Source organism: Cyanistes caeruleus, chromosome 8, assembly GCF_971803275.1.
Source record: "Cyanistes caeruleus chromosome 8, bCyaCae1.hap1.1, whole genome shotgun sequence".
In the NCBI taxonomy this organism is placed as follows: domain Eukaryota; kingdom Metazoa; phylum Chordata; class Aves; order Passeriformes; family Paridae; genus Cyanistes; species Cyanistes caeruleus.
Window position 1 is genome coordinate 6,804,364 of NC_141708.1, and position 22,128 is coordinate 6,826,491.

The window sequence follows — 22,128 nt, forward strand, 5'->3', positions numbered from 1 at the left end:
TCCACTCCTGCTGGAGCCAGTATTAAAACTGTTGTAACATTTAGTGAGAATTAGATTAGCCTCATAATTAGGGACAGCAAAGAAAGATCACAATTTTAATGTGTTTTGTAAGAAGCACCAGAGAATAGCTTTTGAAGGGCCATTTGCAAAAGTCTCGGTCAGTGTGTGTGACTCCCTTTAAAAGCTGGGCACTGGCTTCAGAGGCCAGTGCCCCTCCTGAGGTGGAGAAAGAGGCAGCAATTAACTTACTGACAGATGGGGAGAAATGGAGTGTCTGAGTGCTTGGAGCCTGATCTTTTCTTGGTGTCAATTAGTGGCAACTGCTAAACGGAGTGTTTCTTGGAAGCTAAGATTTTGTACATGACCTTTTGCCTTGGTGATTAACTGCCAAGTCACATACTCTCTGCAATGGGCTTAGCTGTTCAAAGCTCAAAAAAACAGGAGAGCAGAGAAAATGACACTGCAAAATTGCTCTGTCACATTTATTTATTTGGCCTAAAATATTCTTATCCATAATCCTCACCACGGTTTTATAACAATTGCAAAATAGAGTATGCAAAAAGCATGACAGGGTTTTCAATGGGGAACAGCCCATCCCTCCCTCCTCTCACGTTTGTTGAAATTTAACTTTCTGCCAATGTGTATTGAAGGAGTGTCACGGTGTGGTTTGATAGTTGAGTTATGCTAGATTAGTGGCAAAACAAATTCCAGAATTAAGACTCCTTCCTTTCCCTTAAACAGCTCTGAATGGAGAAGTGTTGTAGCTGATGAATCTTAGTTGTTACACAGATGGGTGAGAGGGGCTGTTTTTGTGGAAGCCAAACTGGTCATTTTGGCTGAGATTTTCAAACGTGGGAAAAATGACTGAGCTTTAAACTCTGTTGGGTTGTTGTCATGGTTTTAAACCAATAACTAAGAAAATTAGTTATTTCTTGCTCTGAGTAACTCCATGGCAGTTGTGTATCCTAGCTTATTTAGAAGCTGTAGAAAAATCCCAGCTCTGTGCGTTTACAGGCAATTGTGCAAACACAGCCATTAAGAAGAACTGGAGCAGGTGCAGCCAGTATGTGCAGCACCTTAGAGTGAGCAGAAGGGCTGATTTCCAGGCAGTGGGATACCAGCTGTGCAGCAGAACAGGTCACAAAGTCCAGGAGCTGCTTGGGCCATGCCTTTCTTGAGAGTGCCTTAGGGACAGGCTTCAGTCTGGGTGGGCAGCTGACAACAGCCACCCACTTCTATCTTCAAACTATTTCCTAGGTGACATCATCTGCTCATAACATCAGATTTCAAGTTCTAAAATACTTTCTGGTATTTAGTATAAACAATTTTCATCCTTTTATCTCATTACAGTTTTTTTAACAGTGAGAAATGATCTCCTATTACCGTGAGTCTGATCCCATATTCCTCGGATTCGTGTCGAAGGTGGAGTAACACTGGTTACACCCACATTAGTGAGCTGCTGCCTTCTGAAGATAATTAAATATGTACTACCCAAGCACCTTAATAATTTTCAGTCTTCTCTGAATCCCTTCCAATTTCCCATTAGGCTTTGTTACAGTCATAAAGATTAACAACCAAGATTTAATCCTGTTTCTCAATTTCCAAGTCATCTTAATGTAGCTCAAGACATAACATAGTTATCACAAAGAGAACAGCAGGTTCAGCAAGAGATTAAAAGAGCAGCATGATTCTGAGTAAGCTGTAAACTTCTTTAGAAAAATAAAACTGAAGGGCCACTAGGCAAGGATTAAAGGAGCCATCCAGAGAAAACACTAGTGCTAATGTGTTCCATAGCATCAAAATGACATTAAGAATTTTCAACAAGCTAAATCTATGGGAGAGTTAACAAGATAAGGAAAACAAATATGTGATAATAGCACAGACTTCCCAGGGATGATGTTTCAGCAGAAATTTTCCAAAAGAAGGTGAAAATTTGGGGCTCCTCTGCCCTTTTGCTTCTGAAAATCTTTCCTATGTGAAAAGACAACAAGGAGCAATTATCATGTGTGTGTTTATGCACATATTTATGTATTAGATACATGAGACAGTTTGGGAAAAGAAAGATCAGATCTGTCCCACTGATGTGAAGCTGGAAGCTGTTCACCACAGTTACTTGAGAACTCCTTGCTCATTGGTTCTGACTGCTCAGAGTTTGCACGTGGTAGAAGAGTTCAACACCTTTCATTTGGAATTTACTGTATGTATTGAAATTATTCTTCCTGAAAGTTCCTTGTCTTTGTTTTCCTTGTGCACCACTGGGACACGGTTGCTTATCTAAAATGTAATCTTTCTGCATTGCCAGTGTCTGATTCGAGATATGCATCACCTTTCACTGAGCTGTAGGTCTAAAATGTAACACTGGGAATGGAACAGTGAGCTGACTTCAGGTTTACATTGCTGGAATTGTAGGCAGAACTTGGCTGATTTCCTCCATAAAGGTAAGGTTGCATATCAACTTGGCTGAGAGAAAAAGATCACATCACAGGGCACAGATTAATCAGCTGGAACAGTGTCATTGGCTATTAAAAAAGTTCTGGCTCTGTATTTCTGGAGCTCCTGTCACAACAGATTTTTGGATATGTTTAATGCCATGCATGGGTATGCCCAAAAGCAGATACAGTGAGAATAACACTGAAAAGCATGAGTATTTTTGTCAGTGGCTGAGTGCTTACAGGTTTTGTAGAGAGCACTGAATGAAACCTCCAGGCTGCTTCATTTATGCCTGAGAAGAAAAGGTAACCTAAGGGTACGAATTTATTGTAAAATTCAAGCCGTGGGACAAAGAGGGTTTGGTCTGAGCATTATGCCTTTTGTGAAATGTAAGGGTATGGTCTCAAACTTATGTTCTCTCAGAGTGGTTCAAATTTTTGTTCAGATTTTTGTTGATCTTGAATTTGGATTTTGTGTGTGGTTTTGTTTCTGTTTTTAGCATATGTTCAGTTCACTGCCAGTATGTTGGCAATCGTGGTTTTGATTCTATGTTACATGTTTGGGTCTGGAGGGGCAAACCAAAGTGATGCTTATCCAAAAATGTTACTGGATTCAGGTTTGCCTGTCAACCTAAAGATTATGTATATATGTTTTGCAAGGAGTTTATTTCCATTTTGTTCTTGACTGAATATGTTTAACATCCATTAGCTTTAAAGAGGGTCATGCAAGGGTGCTGAGGGGCAAAACAAGCACTGCACAAACAAAATAGATAATGGGAGTGGATTTCTGAAGATGATATTGTGCTGTTCAGAAGATGTCCTTGACTGTTCCAGAATGCTTAGATAGCAACAGCTGCCAGGAATGCTTTTATCATCTCTGTTTGCCCTAGAGTCTGCAACCTTTCCTTTCAGAAGCTGGCCCTACAGGGTTTTCTGTGCCTCCATCACCTCCTGAGGAGATTAGTGGAGTACATGGTATCTGGAGTAACACACTGCAGTCATTGGAAGCTTTGGCTGCTGTGGAAAGTGGTTGCTGCCTTATTTAAAGAGAGTGATTCAAGTGTTCAAAGTCCTGAAGAATTTGGATCCAGCATGATTTTGAAGTTACCTGTCTGGATGACTTCTAGCTGCAGAAGTTGATTTTACATTAAGAGTACAGGCTTAGAGGCTCATGTGCATCTTTTCCCTACTTCAAACCTTGAGGGAGTTGGATACAAGGGTTTAGGGAACTTTGAGCCAATGGGCATGCATTTAACTTGCATGTTGTGCAGCTTTTGAGCTTCTGCTATTACGCATAATATTTTTCTGTTCTCATGGATTTTCCTGCAGAAATGATTGTTTTCAGTAGGAAAGAGCAAGGAACCTCTGCTGGGGAAACTCTGCAAAGAATTTAATTTGGGCCTTTTAAACTGAATTTTGTAGGTTTTTAGTTTAGTGGGGGTGGAATGCCTGCTGGTTTGTGGGGATGGCTGTCAGGCAAACAAGTCTGAAGTTGGAGTCCACCTGTTGGTGTACCTGCAAACAAAGATACTGAGCAGAAATTCATCCCTCAGTGGATTCATACTATTGCATCTCTTTTCACATTCAGGGTGGTTGTCTCACATTGACACTAACAAAGTCTTCTGAATTCTCATTAGATTTTGTACTTTAGAGAATTTATGTGATCTTTCCCTTAAAGATTTAAAATGCTTTACAGGTTTCTTGTTGTGTTTTATTAGTTGTGACAAGTGACATTACTTACATGAAGGTATTTAAAAGACCTCTTGCTGGGATAAAAAGAAATCCAACTGGCTTCAGCCTAGACCTTTAAAGGTGTTTGAACACTTCAGTCCCTGGCACTGACTTTCTCCATGTCTCCAGTGAGCCTTGTAGATAAACTGAGTCCTCAGTTCCAGAATTCCTTCAAGCAGTTTATAGGGAAGGGCTGGATAACCCAGAGCAGCCCCACATATGCCAGCTGCATGGAGAGAAAATCTGACTGGACAAGACAGGAACCTCAAGAACTGTGATGAGAACTAAGATGGTCTTGGAGGAAGCAGACATTTCCATTTGGATTCCTAAAAATGTGGGGATTTTCTAGAAGTAGGGGTATATCTAAATCATATTGTGTGAACATGCCATGAGTGTGTGAACAGGAGACATGAAGGAAGTGGTAAATATGCCTGCAGAATGCTGGTATTTCCTCAGCATGATTTGGAAAGGTCCTCAACCTCCACATCTCGATAGCAAGTTCAATTCTCTGTGTCAGAAAACCAGTTTGACAGGCACCTCTCTCTCCCACCATACACATCTGGACAGCTTTTGGCTTAGGTGTGCTCAGAGCATCTAAAAGGATCAGAAAGCATGGGCAATGGAAACACACCATGTCACACTTTCAAAATCCTGCTTCTGTTCCTGAGGCCTCAGCTGGAGCTGAAGCTGCAGGCAGCTTATTGGCTGTGCAGGAATATCAGCATCTGCCAGCTGGCAGTAATTCAGGTACCTGCAGATTTAGAAATATGCTCCAGTAGCACTTGGTGAGAGCACTGGTCCCTGACTGGTGAACACCAGGACCTAGAAAGAGGCCAGTCCATCACTGTTCTCCAGTGCTCCTGCTCAGCTCTACTGGTTGAAAAGGGTCAACCACATATAAACAAACATCACAAAAAGAAGAGTCTATAAAGAGAAGACTTAGCAGTGTTGAAAGGAATAATGATGGTGATTACTCATCTAAAATTGTATTTTCTCCTATAAAATTTACCACATTGATGGGAAATTATGGTTTATCCACATAGAACCTGTTTATGCGTAACATGCAAGATTTCAAATGTAGGTAAAACTGCTTCCCTTTGTCTGTGAAAACTGTATGTATCCAGCCATTAAAGGTCCTTAAAATTACAAATACCTGTAGGAAGTCACAGATTTAAGAGTGCTACCTCAAGGCAAACTTAATTTTCTTTCCAGCAAAAATCTTTGTAATTGCTAACAGACTTTAAATTCTTGCAAAAACATAAGTACACAGAAATACCCATTACAGGGAAAAACACTTGTGGCAATAAAGTTGTCAAAGGACCTGGAAATGGAGATGACTTTACAGCTGGCTTTGAAAAGCAATTTTACAATTATCTCCCGTGATTTTAACAGAGGATTAGGTGCCTCTGTGGGTTTGAAAATCAAGATAGGCATCTAGCTCTTTCCAAGTACTCTAAATGCTCTTTCTGATGTTCAACAGCTGCAGCTCAGAGGAAGCAGCAGTAAGTTTGGCTCTTTGAAAATCTAAAATTAGCCATTCAGAATTAGTGTGCACTTCTGAACTATTGTTGCCCTGACATTAAGTCTTGGGGGATACAGAACCCTCACAGCTCCCATGCAGTGCTATTGAAAATGAGTTATAGATTCCTGTGAAAAACTGACTTTATAACCTCTTGTTTAAGTTACCTCAAGTGCAAAATTGAGATGATGAGAGTTAAGTGTATTGCTCTTGTATGGATTAGATATCCAGTATTGAATAGTTCCAAGAAGGAAGGGTAACTATAAAGAGTTATTTATGGCCACGTTCAGATTGCTTACATGTCCATTGTCTGCATGATCTGTTTGTAACTGGGAACACAGTTTTAAATTAACATAATTCCAACCCCATTTATCTGTAGAAAGTGTCCCTCAGATCTTGCATCAGTGAACAGGAAAATGTATTTGATACAAGCACCCTATTTTTCCTTCTAGCCATATACATTATTTCATGTCTTATTAACATAATCTATCCACAGTGAAGTTTATAGGCCTTGACAGATAGCACCTCGGGTGAGAAAAAAGATGACAGAGAAAATTTACTTTCACAAAGTCAGTCCTTCTGAATCTGTTCTTAGGCAGCTTGACACCAAGGGCTATAAACATAGTCTGGAATCTGAAACGTTTTCTGCAATGACCTTGTTTTCAAAAATACTATTCTTATCTCCCCATGCTTATTCTTCTCCAGGCCATGACTCCTCGCTGTAAATTCCTCACCATGTGCTCCTTCTGTTTCTTTAGCACATCTTCATAGTTATTTTTTTTTTGTTTACTACCCATTTTTGTTTAAGTCATGCAATCTGAAGACCTATTTTTATGCTAGCACCAGAATGATGTTAGTGAACCATTTGATATGATTTAAAGTTGTCGTCTCTGATTGTTTCTTTTCAATTTCTTTGGAAGAAGGCTATTCCAGGAGGAGGACTCCTTTTGCATTGAGCACTGCACTAAATTATAATTTAATGGCAGTAGTTTTGTACATTTCAATTTAAAATTGCCCATTCTTTATATTAGTAAAAAGAAGGCCACTACTTTCTAAATAACAGAGCAGTCATATGCAAGCTTAAGGCAAAAGACTGAAAATACAACTCAGCCAAAAATACAGTCCTTTGGAAGAGAGATGTCAAATACATTTGAAGAGTATTTTTACACATATTTCACTATTTATAAACACTGTCAAGCATTTCTTTTTATAAGAAATGTTATGCTGCCATTCTAAACAAACCAAATGCGTGTTCCTGTGGTGATGGCTTTTTCATTGTGCCTGCACCCTGCCCATATGACAAATGCTTTTTGCAGAACTGATTTAAAGAATCCCCTACATTTACTTTCATTGCCCTGTGTTTTAAAGCCAAGAAATCTTGGATGGCCAAAGATCATCTGAGGTGTGAATGCATTAATCTCAGTGCATTTCCTCTGTCTGGGTTTGCCAATGTCCTTCCTGAGATCTGCTGCTGTTGCAGGATTCTGAAAGCAATCCAGTCTCCTTTTCGCATGTTTCTCCCTGATTTTTAAATCCAAATTCCTGAAATGTAGCAGCCTCCTTAAAAAACCTGAATCCAAATTCTTGACAGCCATTGTGGGGATGTACACACATTTCCTGTGTAACAGCACAGGTGAAGGATGTGCTGGCTATAGAATATATGCATTAAAAACATCAGCATCTTTTACTCTATTATACAATTCCCAGCCACCAAGGCAGCCATCACCTAACCTGGTTTAAAATAATTAACATCAAAAAAGTTAAATTAAAAAATCACTGTGAGATTTTCCATTGATTTAAAAAGACTGGATCCTGAGGAAAGAAGCTGTAACCAGGGTTTGCCCTCATGTCTGAGGTACAAAAATGCCTGCAGTATTCTTGTGCTCAGTGAAAATCCCAGCTTTATAAGGAACACATGCATACACAGAGTAGTAAAATAATAATCTATGTCTTTTTATAAATGGTAATCTTCACCAAGAAATAAACCCCAGATGTTTTATTGCAGCTAATAGGCTTAATGTTATGGGATTCTTCTTTCATCAACGAAAAAGCAAATTAATATGATTTCATTAGTTTTCTTCAAGGAATTAAAGCATAATTTTTCTGGTAGTTAAGTTTAAGGAATTGACAAAATTTAAACAATTATTTGTTTTTCTCCTAAAAAAAAATCTTGGTTTATTGAATTACGAGACCTGGGCAATTTAGTTATAATTTAGGCTAAAAACACTTAGAGCAATGTCAACAACATTGTTTTCTGATGAAAAATAAGACAAAAATAATAAATCATTATTGAAAATGCCTCAAGCAAATCCAATAGATTTAATAAGAGAAAGGATGTTTCTTGCATTGTACGTGCCAGTTTACAGATGTTGGTAGAGTTTGTTGTACTTAAATGAGAATGAAGATAATAAAGGACTTCTCCAACTCACAGCTTTATGCTTCACTAAAGCAAGATTTGAATCATGGTTCCTGATTACAAGGATATTTTAAGGCAGTAGAGCTCTTCTATCTTTATTTTTTTTTTAATTACTGAATCTGAAGTCAGAGACAAATTGTATTCTCCCTTGTGTAAATACAGGAAATGCCCTTTTTGCTTCCATTTTTTATATAGCTGTTGTAATTAATTCAGTATTCATTTATAGAAGCTAGATGTATTGGACATTTCAGTGATGTTAATCTTGTAAGATGAACTACTTTTCTTAAAAATAGTCATGCTTTTGTTAGATGACTACTGGATTGTTACTTACTATATAATTTGACTTTTTACTTACTTGCCACTACTCATGGTATTCCCTCCTCTTTTCAGGAATAACACAACTTATTGATTCATGGTTTTTATTTTAGCATACTAGACTCCATGCTTAGAAATTGTAAAAAAAAAAAATGGTATTGTTGTCTTTCCCCAGGGAAATTTTAAAACAAGTGATAGAATGGTATAATCTTATGGAATTTGCATCCCTTTAATGATTAGGGAGGAAAGAAATTATCATAGGTCTCGTGCAACCTGTGGTGAGATAAATTAGACATTGAGTGGAAAACCTCACTCAGTTCATTTGGGATATTCTGTACTTCCATTTATATGTGTATGCCCTCATTAAAGATTCCAAAAATAGAACTATGTGGGATTAAAAGAGAATGTGCAGAGAGGAGTAGCATGTCCAAGATTTTGAGAAAATGTCGGTGATGCTCATGACACCATTCATTTCAGACATTTGAACCAAGAGTAAATAAATGACTCACAGCAGTGACTGACTGATAATTTAGCCTTTTAATTTTTACAGACATGTTAGTTACCAGAATATTCTCAAATGTTTGTAAGAACATACTTCAATCTCTACTATGTTTAGGAGTATTTCTATTTTTCCTTCCTGTATGTGATTTACTGTGCTATTGCTGCCCATGACTGAATAAATAGTATCATTTGATGTTCTAAATTTGTTTTTCTTCCAAATATTTTTTTAAAAGAAGTTATGCTCTGAAAATATCCAACATCACTTATATCTGCAGATTTATATTTCATGAGCATTCCTAAGATATATCTTTGTAAAACATCTGTTAGCATAGCCTTTTATTTTTGAATAATATTCTTAGAAGTAAAATTCAACTTATATAATATTCATATAGATGAAGTTCATATATATGAAATGTTAAAGGTTGTAAAACCTATCAAAATATATTTGTAATGATTTAAAAAAAAAAAAATCAATATTTACCAGGCACTTCTTAAGAGTATCAGAGGTTTTTGCTTATTTTTCATTTCCCTGCAAAATCTAAAATGTCCCTGCTGTATTTAAATGTCAAATGGAAGCTGGAGGTCAGTGGAATTCCTTAGGATTTACTCCTTACTTATTTACAATAAATAATCAGTTTGTCCATCCTTAGGTGGAGCAACAGATTCCTCTGTATACTGCAAGTAGCTTCTGGTGTTATTTCTAATTTACTCTATGAATCTGCTCACCTCCATTTCTGCAGGTGGCCTTTAGAGTTCTTGCATTCCTCTGTAGGTGTGTGTGTCAGTGGGGTCACTTCTACCCCCTGCACAGAGGGTGAGATGGATGAAATTATGATGTTCATCCCAGTTCCCACTTTTCCAGTTCATTCTGTACTAATCTAGAGGATCTGGGTGACATTTTTCTCAGGTTTGGATATTCTCCATCAATTTCACAAACATTTTAGGGAAAAATCCCCAGAACTATTAACCTGACATGTCCCTACATAAAACCTAAACACCTGTTTACGAGCAATCAATCTGCAGAGACTAAATATGGAGATTGTGGATTCAGATTTTCCCCTCGGATTCAATTTGTTTTGGGTATCATCTCAATCATGTGCTGCTTGCCTTTCAGCATGCTGCCTTTTCTTTCTAGTATCTATCTGGCCCACAGGAAGCTTCAGAAAGCAGTTAGGAAGGAACCTGGTAACTCTCATATATTCCTGTATTTTTCTGATGGCATTTTTATCTGTCACAGGTGCACAGTGAGAGCATGAACTCCCATGTCACTTGATGAGTCTGATAATTTTCTGAGTTCCTTTCCCCTTTACATTGGCAAATTTTGTATTCTTGAGCTGCAGGATATTTTCAAGGGGTAGAACTCTTCCTTATACTGCAAATAACCCTGCAATTTTGCTAATGCTGTGTAATTCAGTGAAGCAGTCTGCAAAGCAAGAGTGTGAACAATGCTACCTCAACTTGCCTCCTGAGGGGTACATCCTTCTCTGGAACAGAGAAATAAGACATAAAATATGCAGGTGATTTTGAAGAATTTTGTCCCACCCAACTGTAGTTCCTTGGTTTTAGAGGTGGCTAAGCCATCTGCCACTTTTATTGACTTCACTCAGGGAGCCAACATGCTCATCACTTACTTAATCATGCTCACAGGAGCCATGCCACAAAACTAAGTTAATTGTTTGATGCATTTAGAGCTTTGTTTCTTTTAGCATGATGAGAAATGAGTGGTGAAACAAGCCAATATGGATGCACAATCTGGTTGATATTTTTAAAATGCCTTGACAGAACAGCATTTTTTACTGTGTATGAATGGGTGCATGTTTGGAGAGTAATAAATGATGGGGTGACAACATTGCTATATAATAAATCTGTTTCTTCTGGGATTTTGTTTGTTTGAGGTTTGTGTAGTTTTTTGGGGTTTTGTTTTGTTTTGCTTTGGTTTTAATGTATCCAAGGGCAATGAATTTAAGGAAAAAGTGATATGCAGGATTTACAGTATGAGTGGAGATTTTTGGGACTGAACTTACCTTTTAGCTCTGTGCACACAGCAGCTACCAGACACCACTGGGTCCATGAGAAGACTCTAGAACATTTATATTTTGGGAGCACTGGTCACACCCAGACAATGTGAGGACTGTCATACCTGAAAAGTATGCTTGAGATAAGTTAGTGAGCCAGAGAGCTGTGAGCACAACACACTTTCAGTGTCTCCAGCCCAGCAGTTTTCCTGAAAAACCATCCTGCTGAGAAATGCTGGAGAATTCTTTTCAGGCAGTGTTTCCAGAGTGATACACTTCTAACAGATGTCAGGAAACTGGGAATGAGAAATGTATAAAAGACAGGTGAAAATTATATAACCTGTTCCTTTGGAAGAAACCCTTCATGTTCCTTTGTGCACAATAAACTTCTTTATTGAAATGCTGTGACAGTGATGAATAGTTTTTTGTTCTTCTTATCTTTATAGAGATTTCTTGAGTATTAAAATAAAAGGCTGTTTTTAGGGAGGGGGATGATAAAATCTCATCTAGGGAAACAGATTGCCAGTTGGCTCTGTAATAAAAATAATTTCTAACTTTTTATTCCAAGAACAAGCAGAAATTGAGAGGTTAAAATGCTGTAAAGGTGAAAAATTGAACAGCTGGAATGAAGGAGAAGACTGCAATAGCAGTTATACAGGTGACAAAAGAACCCAGATATTGTATGTTTACTGATGCTCCAGAAACTACGTAAGAGGAAATTTTGAAATCAGAAACCATTACTCCAGGAATTTTAATTGAGCAGATGAACACAGTGCTTGATGAGGGGTTCCTGAGCTGCCAAGATGCAAGGCATGCTTACTTGTTTTCTATTATTTTGTTTTAAATGTGGTGTGGTTTATTTAAAGGTTCAACCTTCCCCGGTGCCAGTACTGAACTGGGTGTTAGGCTTCAGTGGCTCTCTGCATTCTGTGTCTGTGATAATGTCTTTACATCTTGCTGCCAGGTGCATTGAAAACAATATTCAAAAAACTGTATTTCTTCCAGATCTTTGTGCCTGGTGTTTCCAGCTCACTGATTCTCAGTGCTGCCCCATCAGTGCCTCACTTAGACTCTTGTACTCAGGAGTGAGAAGCACACAGCTCTTTTCACTGACCAGACACAGTTTTGTGCAGCTCTTACAATGTGTGGGAATGGCCCTGAGAGGACACTGTGGTGATCTCCAGCTCTCTCATGAAATTTTTATTGGTGCTAATGGATAACATGCATGTGGTAGCTCTGCTAAAATCAGGGCTAGGTTAAGCAGCTATTTTTTCTTGTACTGTCAGTTTATGCCAGTGTATCTGAACCCTTTGTGTGATGAATGGAATGAAGGCTGCAGCTTTCTGAGGATCACCTAGGCTGCAGATGAAGAGTACAGTGTATTAAATCACATCTTGATTGCTCTTGAGAGGTGCTCATCCCCGAGCAGATGCAAGGGGGAATTAACAGCAGACACTGCCCCAAGCTGCTGCAGAAATCATGCTTTTCTCCATAGTCAGAGTAACACCATAACAACTGTGTTAGTGCTTGAGTTGAACCCTGATGGGTGCCTTAGTTGTCTGACACAAAACCACTTTGATGTTTCAGGGTCAAAAAAAGGTTCTCCCTTTCTGCTGCTACTCCCCTGTAATGTACTAAGCCAGCTGATATCAGTTCCCCGAGAAAGAAAGAAATTCTTTCCAGACCCACACTAAAATTGACTCCTGTGCAAGGGACAAGCAAAGGTGTTTGTAAGAACAGGCGTTCAGAGGATGTAGATGACTACTTGTGGCATCCTTTTCAAAATTTGACCATCCATTTTTTCATTTTGATTGCTATATTTTGACTCATTTTCTGTTATGCTTATAAGATAACCTTTAAAACTACAGATTCCAAACAACCTTGCAAAATGACCATAAGAATGACAAACTTCCTATGGAGTAAGTAATAAAAATGGAGCCTCTTCAGCCCCAGGGCAGGATCACTTGAGATGGTGACCTTTTCAAAAAATATTTTTCTTTCACATGAAATGTCCGTTTTTTTTATTTCCAAGGGAGAGAGAGATGACAAGAGAAAAAAATGCAATATTTTATTGTCCTAGAATTTATTTTTCTGTGATTTTTTGCCTTTATAAAACAAAATTAAACGTAAGGGGCTTCAGCTCTTAATTTTACCTCTCAGATTGAGAATATAATTTTACTTCAAATGCTTGTATTTTTTTAATGTGGTTCCTCTCATTAGGTTTTAAAAGGATCTACTAAGCTCTCTGGAAAAGGGTCTAATTTCTCAAACTAGCAGACAGTCACATGCCTTCAAATATTCTCCTTCTGCATTATTCAAAACACCTACAGCTGAGTGTGTAACTTAGGCAACCTGGCTTGATATTGAATAATGTAGTCACTGCCGTGACATTCGGAAAGATGTCTGTACCCAGTAAATGCTATTTTTGGGTGTTGTCTTGTAGCCTGAATACTATATTTTTTTTTTTTTTTTTCCCAGAGAGTATTTGATTTGAATACGTGTTTACGAGTTTCTTGGTTGCTTCCTTTCTTTTCCTCTGCCTTTGTTAATTACCTCAATACATGTTTAAAGTCTGCCATTAATTGCTATTGAAGTGCATTTAATCTGAAGCAAAAGTTTCTGCTATTTAAGTCTCTTGTCAGGAAACCAAGTATTAGAGTTGTTTGGTTTCTTATTTCCGAGGCTCTTTAATGACAGCATAAATATTCAGCCTGACTCTGAATAGGTAATTAAAGCTGACTCTTGGCCAGATGTTCCCTTTTGTTGCCTGGCGTGGAGCTGAGGGAAGAGCAGGAAGCGGCAATTCCAGTGCCCGCTGTCCCACGGCACACTCTCCTTGGGTTTGGGAATCGCATGAGGGATCCCCACGTTGCTGAGTGACCCCAAGAACAGAGGGTGGCTCCGGTGTGGGCAGTGGGATGAGCTGCTGTCCCACCATCCCAGCGTGCTCCTTCCTTCCCTCGCTCCTCTGCAAGTCTGGGAGATCCCTTTGTGCAGCTGATTTTGGGAGACGGGAGAAAGGAGTTCTGCATTTTCCTTGGGTGAGACAGTGATTTCAGGATGAGACAGTCTTTTCAGTGTGTACAGGGTAGGTGAAGGCTTTTGAGACGAGTCAGGTGTGCAGAGGTGAAGAGATTTACTGCTTTAAGTTGTGTACCTCACCTGCAGTCCTCAGAGGCAATGAAGGGAACAGAACAAATGCCATGAGAGCAAGAAAACAGGGAGCAAACAGAGAGAGGTGCTGAGTAAGCACCTGCAGTGCCAGGGGCTTCGCTTCTAAATACCCCGGTCCTCAGGTTTTTCACAGAGATCCCACCTTGTGGGAGCAGCAGCTTTGGTGAGGGCACTTGGGAGAACCTTGGGTGGATTTTACACTGTCATGAGTATCAGTGACCTCCTGAGCCCAAGGGTCAGCAAGGAACCGAGGCTGTGCTTGGAGTGATTGCTCTTATTTATTTACATGAAATGCTAGCATTGCTTTGAAAACACGAATGGCTGCTGAGGTTGGAAGGTAAAGGAGAATTACACCATGAAGCACGGATGGACAAGGGGAAAAACCTCTTCTGGCTTCAGGATTGTTCACGGGAGGATACAAGCCTTACTTTTATTCTCTTGTGTTTGTAATGGCTTCTTAGTTTGCAAAACTCTTAAACTTCATCATGGATCAAGTGACAGTAGGGGTGTCTCTCTCCCAGGTCCTGGAGAGAAGTAGCTAAAAATCGCTGGAAACAAGAAGTTCTTGGCCTGACAGCACTGCAGAACCGTGCGGGAGAGTTCACTCCGAAGACAAATATAAAGAATCTCATGCCGTACAAGCCACCCCGTAGTAACCCATGATGTCGGGGGACCCGTGCATGACTTTGACTGTCCGGGTTGGCTCAGTCCCCTGCCAGCCCGGGGAACAGCTGGGGTAACCTTGGCAGCCTTCTCACGCTCGGTCTCTGCAGCACTCCAGGGCTCACAGGGCTCAGCCGGGGTGTCACCTCCGGCCGCAGAGAGGGGTCTCTTTCTACGGCTGGCACCGCGGAGGGCTTTCCGCTTCAGCGGCCGTGAAATCCGCATCTGGGGCCGGGCCGCCCCTCGCAGGCGGCCCCCCCGCCGGTGCCTTCCTTGTGCGGCTGCGGGAGCGGGCGGGGAGGGGCGGCGCAGCCCCGCAGCCGGCGCGGGAAGCCCGTCAGCGCCGGCCCGGCCGCGCAGCCTCTTCCCCTCGGCTCCGCACCGGCCGCAGGAAGGCGCAGCGGGGCGGGGACTCGAGCGAGCAGCGGAGCCTCCCCCGGGGTGGGCAGCGAAGCTCCGCCGCCGGCCCGTGCCCCGGGAGCGCGGCGGGCCCGGGCCATGTCGGAGGCGGAGAGCGGTGCCGCAGGTGAGGGGGCCCCGCCGCAATGCAGGAGCGCTGCCGGCGGCGGGCGCGGCACGGCCCGGCCGCGGCTCACGGGGGAAAGCGATCCGGAGCGGGAGGGAGCCCCGTCCGGAGCACGGGGAGGCGGGAGGCGGCGGACAATGTCCCGGCTGTGGCCGCGCAGGCGGGGCGGGGCAGGGCAGGGCCGGCGGCCCCGCGGTGCCCGGGCTCGGGGGATGCCCCGCGGGCAGGGCCGGCTGAGGCGGCGGCTCGGTGCGGAGCGCAGCCCGCGGAACCCCCGCCCGCCGGGCAGCGCCGCTGCTCCTCCAGCCCGTGCGGTCCCGGGAGCCGCCGCCGCACCGCGGGGGGACCCAGGTGACAAAACAATGCGGCGACACGGCCGGGCGGGGGCGAGGCGGGGCGGCCGCCCTGCCCTGCCCGGCGCCGGGTGCGCCATCCCCGCCGGACGGGCCTTTGTGGCTCCCACCTCCCCGCGGCTCGGGGTCTCTCCCTTTCTCAGCAGCGGCCGGAGGGAGGAGGGCTCGGACTGGAGCTCAGGAGCTGCTGCTGACATAGAGGCAGCACCCGTGTATAGCGAGGAGCCCGATGCACTGGAAAAGAAAGACCTGGCAGCCGGGTGTGTGAGACAGCGCTGTCTGGGCTGAGCGCCTGAGCATCCTGGCGCAGCCCCGGGCAGCTCCCAGCGAGGTGCAGGGATGGGGGAACCCCCGCCCGTGCTCTTTTACCGTGTTAAGGGGGCCACATGTCTCCGATTCTGCAAACTTGAGCTGAGCTGGTTTTGCCTGAAACAGGGATGCTGTGGGTTTCATCCGTTTGGGGTTACACTGCGCCTGATAAAAACAGCACAGCCTTTGTAGGACGGGGTGGTCTCTCCTTGTGTGGGAAGGGAGTTGGGGGAGGGAAGAGGGTTCCTAGGATACAAATGATATGGGTGAATAACCCTAAGGGAAATGCAGACTCAGCCTGACTTCATTCGATCTCTCCATGCCTTCTTCCTCACTGTATGCTGCAAAGGCTTGAGGAAACTGTAATGCTGAGCCAACGGTGCTGGCAGAAGCGTATGGGGAAACTTAAAAGCCTAAGTTTGATGATAGTAGGATTTGAGGAACATTCTGAATGACATAGCATAATTTCATTGTAAATGCAATAAAAGAATCATAAAGTGTCCATTAAAAACCCCAAACTAAACCAGAAATCATTACTTAGAAACTAGTTGAATCTTCAAGATGCTCTACTGGCTTCTTCCCCCTCCCCACATCTGAATGTTCTCTCAGCTCTTCCTAAATGAAGTCTCTTATGTCTGTTTGGTTTGAAGTAACCTGTAATAATTTTACAGTATGCAGCTGACAAAGGGAAGAATAGACTGACAGATTCATTTATCTTTAGATGACAGGGTATCATGTTTTGTTTTCTGCCAAGTTGCAAGGTTGGTGCAGTGCAACACTGAAATGAAGTAACTTGCGGCAGAGGGAGAATCTGTGCAGGAAGGATTTGCTTAGAAGACAGAAGACCAGGTAGTAAAGCAATGATTTGTGATGCCAGGAATCTTTATGTTCTTTCCATGCACTGGAATGCTGAGGCTGCCAGAGGGAAAAAAGGCTTCAGGGATAAACTGTGATTTAGTGCATGTTATATTGACAGTATTGAAGCTGCAGCCACTTCTTGCAGCACAGTACAATATGTAAAAGAAATGTCTGTATGTAAAATAGCTGAATGCTGTATGCAGTGCCTGCCCATCATCTTTATAGCTTCACTTAGCACAGCACTGCGGTATCTGCAGCTTGGTTAGTGAAATTGTTCATACCCAGGAGCTATTGCATGTAAAGCTTCTAATTATACTGATTTTTGGCATTTTTAAAGCCTTTGGCTTATAATTGGGTAATGCTGGTTGAGCTGACAAGTTTTCATTTATGATAGGCACCCTGTAAGCTTTCAGTGTGAATGTTTAGTTCATTCCCATGGGGACAGCAGTTGGTGTTCAGCAGACATGCCCTGCTCTGTACCTGCAAAGTCTCCCCAAAGCTTCAGTCAGCTGTAGAGAGGCCCCAGGAGGTCTGTTCTGTCCAGAGGCATTTTCAGCTGGTGCATTTCTGGGTAAAGGGGCTTTATCCTGGTCCACAGGGAGTGACCAGTGTTTCTGCCAAATGCAGCTGTCACCAGGAGCTGGAAGAGGATGCTGCAGCCTTGGATGTCAGCTCAAGTTAGGACAGCCTCTGGAACGCCAGCTCTGTGCAGCAAGACCAGAATGCTGCCTCTGCTAGAAAAGACCCAATCCCTTCATGAACATGTCAGGGTTTAGGATATGTTCTGCTTTCTCACTCTGTCATTGGTGGTTGGGGTTATATGGGACTTGACTGGTGTCTCATCTTGTGCTCTTTCCTGCCAAATGCTTCTTTTGTTGGTTGAGCTGATGTGAGCTGCCATGGCCAACTTCTCCCACTTTCATGGCAATGCTGTTGAAATTTTTTAGGCCCCTTCTGGACATCACATCTGCTGTTGCAATTAGGTCTAGATTTCTTTTCTTCTTTCCTTTTAAAGTTACAGATCTGGTCAAATATTTTAAGATTTCCAGTTACTTATTCTTCTAAGCTGTTCCAGGGGATTCATTCTTTTTCCCTCCCCTCTACTATGATTTCACCTGTTCTCTCTATAAATGCACAAAGCAACCATCCCTTTCTTAAAAGAAATCTTCAGAATATACTTTTTACTTTAAAACAATAATATTAAAAGGTCCCATTGTGTCAGATTTCTGTACCTGAATTGGTTCTGCCTTTTGACGATGTGTCAGATGGGATTTCACAAGTATTTGACTTCAAAGAGCACACCATTTATGGTTTTAGAAACTTCTCCCTGTGGCTGTTTTAGTCTGTAGGTATTGTGGAGAAACAAATTGGCTTTTTTTGATATTTAAAAAAGCTGTGCTGGCTCCCAGTAAATGATAATGGAAAATGGGAAAGGAATAAAAAACAGTGTATGCAAACAATGCTACTTTCGATTAGGAGAATGAGAACAGTCATGACCTTAATTTGGTATGAAGCAACATGACCTTTCTGGGGAGTTTGCATCTGTTCCTTTTTTTATTTTTCTTAAGTGAACTAGCTGTTGATATTTTCCTTATGCAGCTTCAGTGAAATCCTTGTCTATCCATTACATAATTACTCAGCTTCTGTATGGCACTTGTCACGTTTCTACTTAAACAGCCTGGCTGGTTGAAAACCAGGGTGGGTGAAGCTCCAGGTTTCATCAGGTTGGTGTTTCTGCAGTGGTGCCAGGAGGACTTGGACTCTGTTTCAAGGATGAGCTCTGAAGTGCATCAGCCATGGCTGTAAATGGTACACTTGTTTCACAGATGTTCCACTGCAGAGTGTGCAGCTGTTTGGTGCTGTAAGGTCACAGATGTTGGTGTTGCACTGAGGGGATGCTGCTGCCAAGGCACCTCGGTGATCTGAAATGCCTGACAGATCTGCAGGCTTCATCTTCCTCACTGTGACAAGTGTCCTGGCTCCTGGGTCATTACATCCAATCTGCCTTTTCTCAGTGACCAGGCACATTTTTGATACTGAAAAACATTCCACAGCTCTCATTATTCAAAATGTGTCAGCTCTGGCCCATGTGCTGGCTGTTAAGAATCACAGTGATATGGATTTAAAATAAAGAAATGAGAGTTTAAAATTTTGCCATAACTTCTATTAAAACAGTGACTTTGCAGTGTTTTAAAATTAGTATGGCAGTGGTGATCTGTGTCAGTAATCAGTATTAAAACAGGAAATTCCTTCAAAGGCTGTCTCAGAGGGATTCGAGAAACATTTTCATGTAAATGAAGAGGAAAATGCAGTCAGTTCTAAGCAGTAAGCAAACAAATAAATGGAACTCCCCAGAATATGATGGCCAGAAAGCCTGGGATGGCTTTGTTCTTCACTCAGGACTGCACGAGGGTGTGCCAAGGACAGCAGAGTGGCTTTGTGAGCTGTGTTGGTGCTCCCCAGCCCTGGCTCACTGCTCTCCACTCCCTGTGAGTCACTGGGTGCTCCCTGGCCCACATCTGGAGCTCTGCTCTTACAGATTTGCAGGCTCTGGGCACATGGGTCGGTTCCAAGGGCACCTAAATTTGCAAGAATGGGAGACCTGGAGAAGATTTTTGCTTTTAGCTTTTAACTCAACACTCTGAGGCTGTGCTCTGCAGATGCAGTTTCTGAGGAGTATTGAGATTTCTAGTAATCATTATCAGTTGGAGTCCAGAAAAGTGTGGATGTGAATGCAGTTCAGTAATAGCAATTCCATGTCATCTGAGGGAGTTAATCTGCATTCTCTCTCTGAAGAAAATAAGTTCCTATTGAGGGAGATTGCCCAACCTTCACGAGTTTCCTTGGGGAAGGAGGCAGAGATAAATTTTTCTCCCTTTGCTACTTCCTTCTCCCGGAGGGAATGATCTGGGAAGACAATTTCAATTTATCCATTTCTGGATACATCCCTAGTTCTCAGTGCTGTTCACTGAGCACTAGGCAGTGAACAGTAACCCTAGACAGTCTCTAGGGTTAAAGCAGTTTCTTACAAAGGGTTTTACAGTCCTGAGTACTCTGTCCACTTGTTCCTATGAGGTTCTGTGCATTTGTGTCCATGATTTCTTTTTTTTTCCTGTTCCCTGTGAGATTGGAAGAGTGAACATTTGGGTGTCTCTTTCCTCATTACAGGGATTGGGATATTTTTTATCTCTCAAGAGATAATAACACCATTAAAATAACAGTTCTTCAGTGCATCCTTGCCTCCTCCTTTTGCCATTGTTTGGGAAAAGTGACCATCTGGTGGGTTTCATCATCATTTGAGGACTCTTGATACCTTCTCCATGATTAAAGATCAAAATACCTGTGGTTAGACTGGGCTGACTGGCAACTAGTCCCATTTCCTGGTGCCAAACGGATCCAACAGATTTAACATCTATTTCTCAAGTTTCCATGGATACCTGAGCAGAGCACTCGCAGTAATCAGAACGGCAGGGCATGCCATTTACAAAAGCTTTCAGTCTTGTCACTATGGAAGTGTTGCATTCAAAAATCAACCTTTTGTAGGAGCTCTCTTGCTTACTCAGCTACGCTCCTGTTATGATTTTAGCCACAGGAACTCCTTTGAAGGTTGTGCCAGGGGCTTGTCACCGTGACAGTGTAAATTTGCAGTTGGTTTTCTGGTTGGTCTCTGTGGATGCGCTGTCGTGGCACTTGAACATAACCCTGATGGATGTTAGTATAAAAACCTCTGCAAGTGGACTTTGGTTGGTGACTGCATGATTTTGTGATCTGCTCTACAAATAGTAATCAGGTAATTTCTCATAAGGTATTTTTTTCTTTAACCTTTCCTTTAAGCCTGGTAACTATGTGTTTTCAAGACCATCAAATAAAGAGAATTTGTTTTTTGATACAACAATGAAACGTTACTCAGAAGCTAAATCAATAGCCATAGACTGGTTTCATAGATGACTTTGCTAATGACTTGTTACATGTGATACTAATTTTTTGCAGTTTTGTCACAATTAATATTCTTTTATTTTTTTGTCTCTGAACAAAATTTGGTTTAATACCCTTGAAAAAGATGAAGGGATTTATTATCTACAGCATCTCTCAGGCTGACTACTATAAGTAATGGCTATTCTAGTTTGGCTTTTCTTTTTACCCTGCCCCCTGCTTATCCTTTTTTTTTTTTTTTCTGTGAATTGAAGAGAGTGGTTGGTTTTCTCTTGTCAAGACTCTATAAATGTGTGAATCATGTTCAGCCTTCCAGAAGATTGTCAAAATGAAGACAAACATATTCAAATTTTTTTCCCAATTCATGTTTTAAGAAAAAGGTGTCACTACTTTCACCCAGCTTCATGCTTTGCAAGATACAGTCTGAATCTAGAAATGCTTGAAAACTAAATCACCTTTTTGCCTTCTAAATGCCCCTCCAAATTCTTATTCCTGTGTGCTGGATGCACAGTCTGAAAAGCTGAACAGTGATTCTTGTTCTTTAAGAAATACTCCTTTGACTATCTTGATTGAGAAAAGTAGGATTGCATTCTTTTCAGGATACAATTACATCTTGAGATGGTTCTTATATGGAAAGTTGTAGTAAAACAGGCTTTTAACTGTAATATTTTTATTATCTTTTTTAAAAACAAAAAGTGGTGAACCAGTCCAGTTTGAGCGGGGAAATGGTATTTTTCTCAAAGACAGTGATTAACATCACAAATGTTGTGTTTTATGAGTATGGTCCTGGGAATTAGAGCATAATCTTATTAGTGCCATTTCTGACAACCTTGCAGTGAACCAAGTAGAGGAGGTAGATGAAGACAGACGTGGTGATGAAGGAGAAGCAGCAGGAAGCCTTTTCCAGGAAGATGTCTTTTCACAGGACCTAAGTTCTGTACCTCTCGTGTTTGGTTTTCTGTTCCTTGCGTGTTCTGGATGCAGCGAGGGAGGAGGTGAGAGGTACAGGAGGACAGTGCTCATTCAGAGGCAAATAGTGCAAAGTGTGAAGGAAGCAATTTCAAAGAGCTTATTGAAGGAAGAGAAGTTTAGTTTGTGTGCACTGAAAGTGTCTATTACAGAACTGTATTGGGGAATATTTAAGAAGATCACAGAGAGTTGTCTTTTAACCACACTCAGTTGCCCAATCTGTTGTTAACCCACCTGTATCACAACATGTAGCCTGCCTTCTGCAACAGGTAAACCAGGATCAGAGTTGTTTGTCCTGGCAGTGGTGCATGGCTGTGGAAGAGCTGGAATGTGGGAGGAGAGGGATCACTGCAGGGCACTGCTGGTGACTTCCCCTAACCCCAAGCTCTGGGGCAGGTTTTGAGCACGCTGGAAGCG

General features: G+C 41.9%; 1 protein-coding gene across 7 annotated transcripts in view; it reads left to right on the plus strand.

The window, feature by feature from the left end:
- The window catches only part of HSPA12A (heat shock protein family A (Hsp70) member 12A), a 94,877-nt gene that overhangs the window by 27,054 nt on the left and 45,695 nt on the right, over positions 1 to 22,128 (plus strand). Inside the window, exon 1 of one of the 7 annotated variants that reach the window (XM_086900657.1) lies at positions 15,080 to 15,289. The exons of the other annotated variants lie outside the window; for them this stretch is intronic. The gene's annotated coding sequence lies outside the window, so the exon portion shown is untranslated. Of the gene's footprint in view, positions 1 to 15,079; positions 15,290 to 22,128 lie in introns of those variants that run through there. 7 annotated transcript variants of the gene reach the window in all.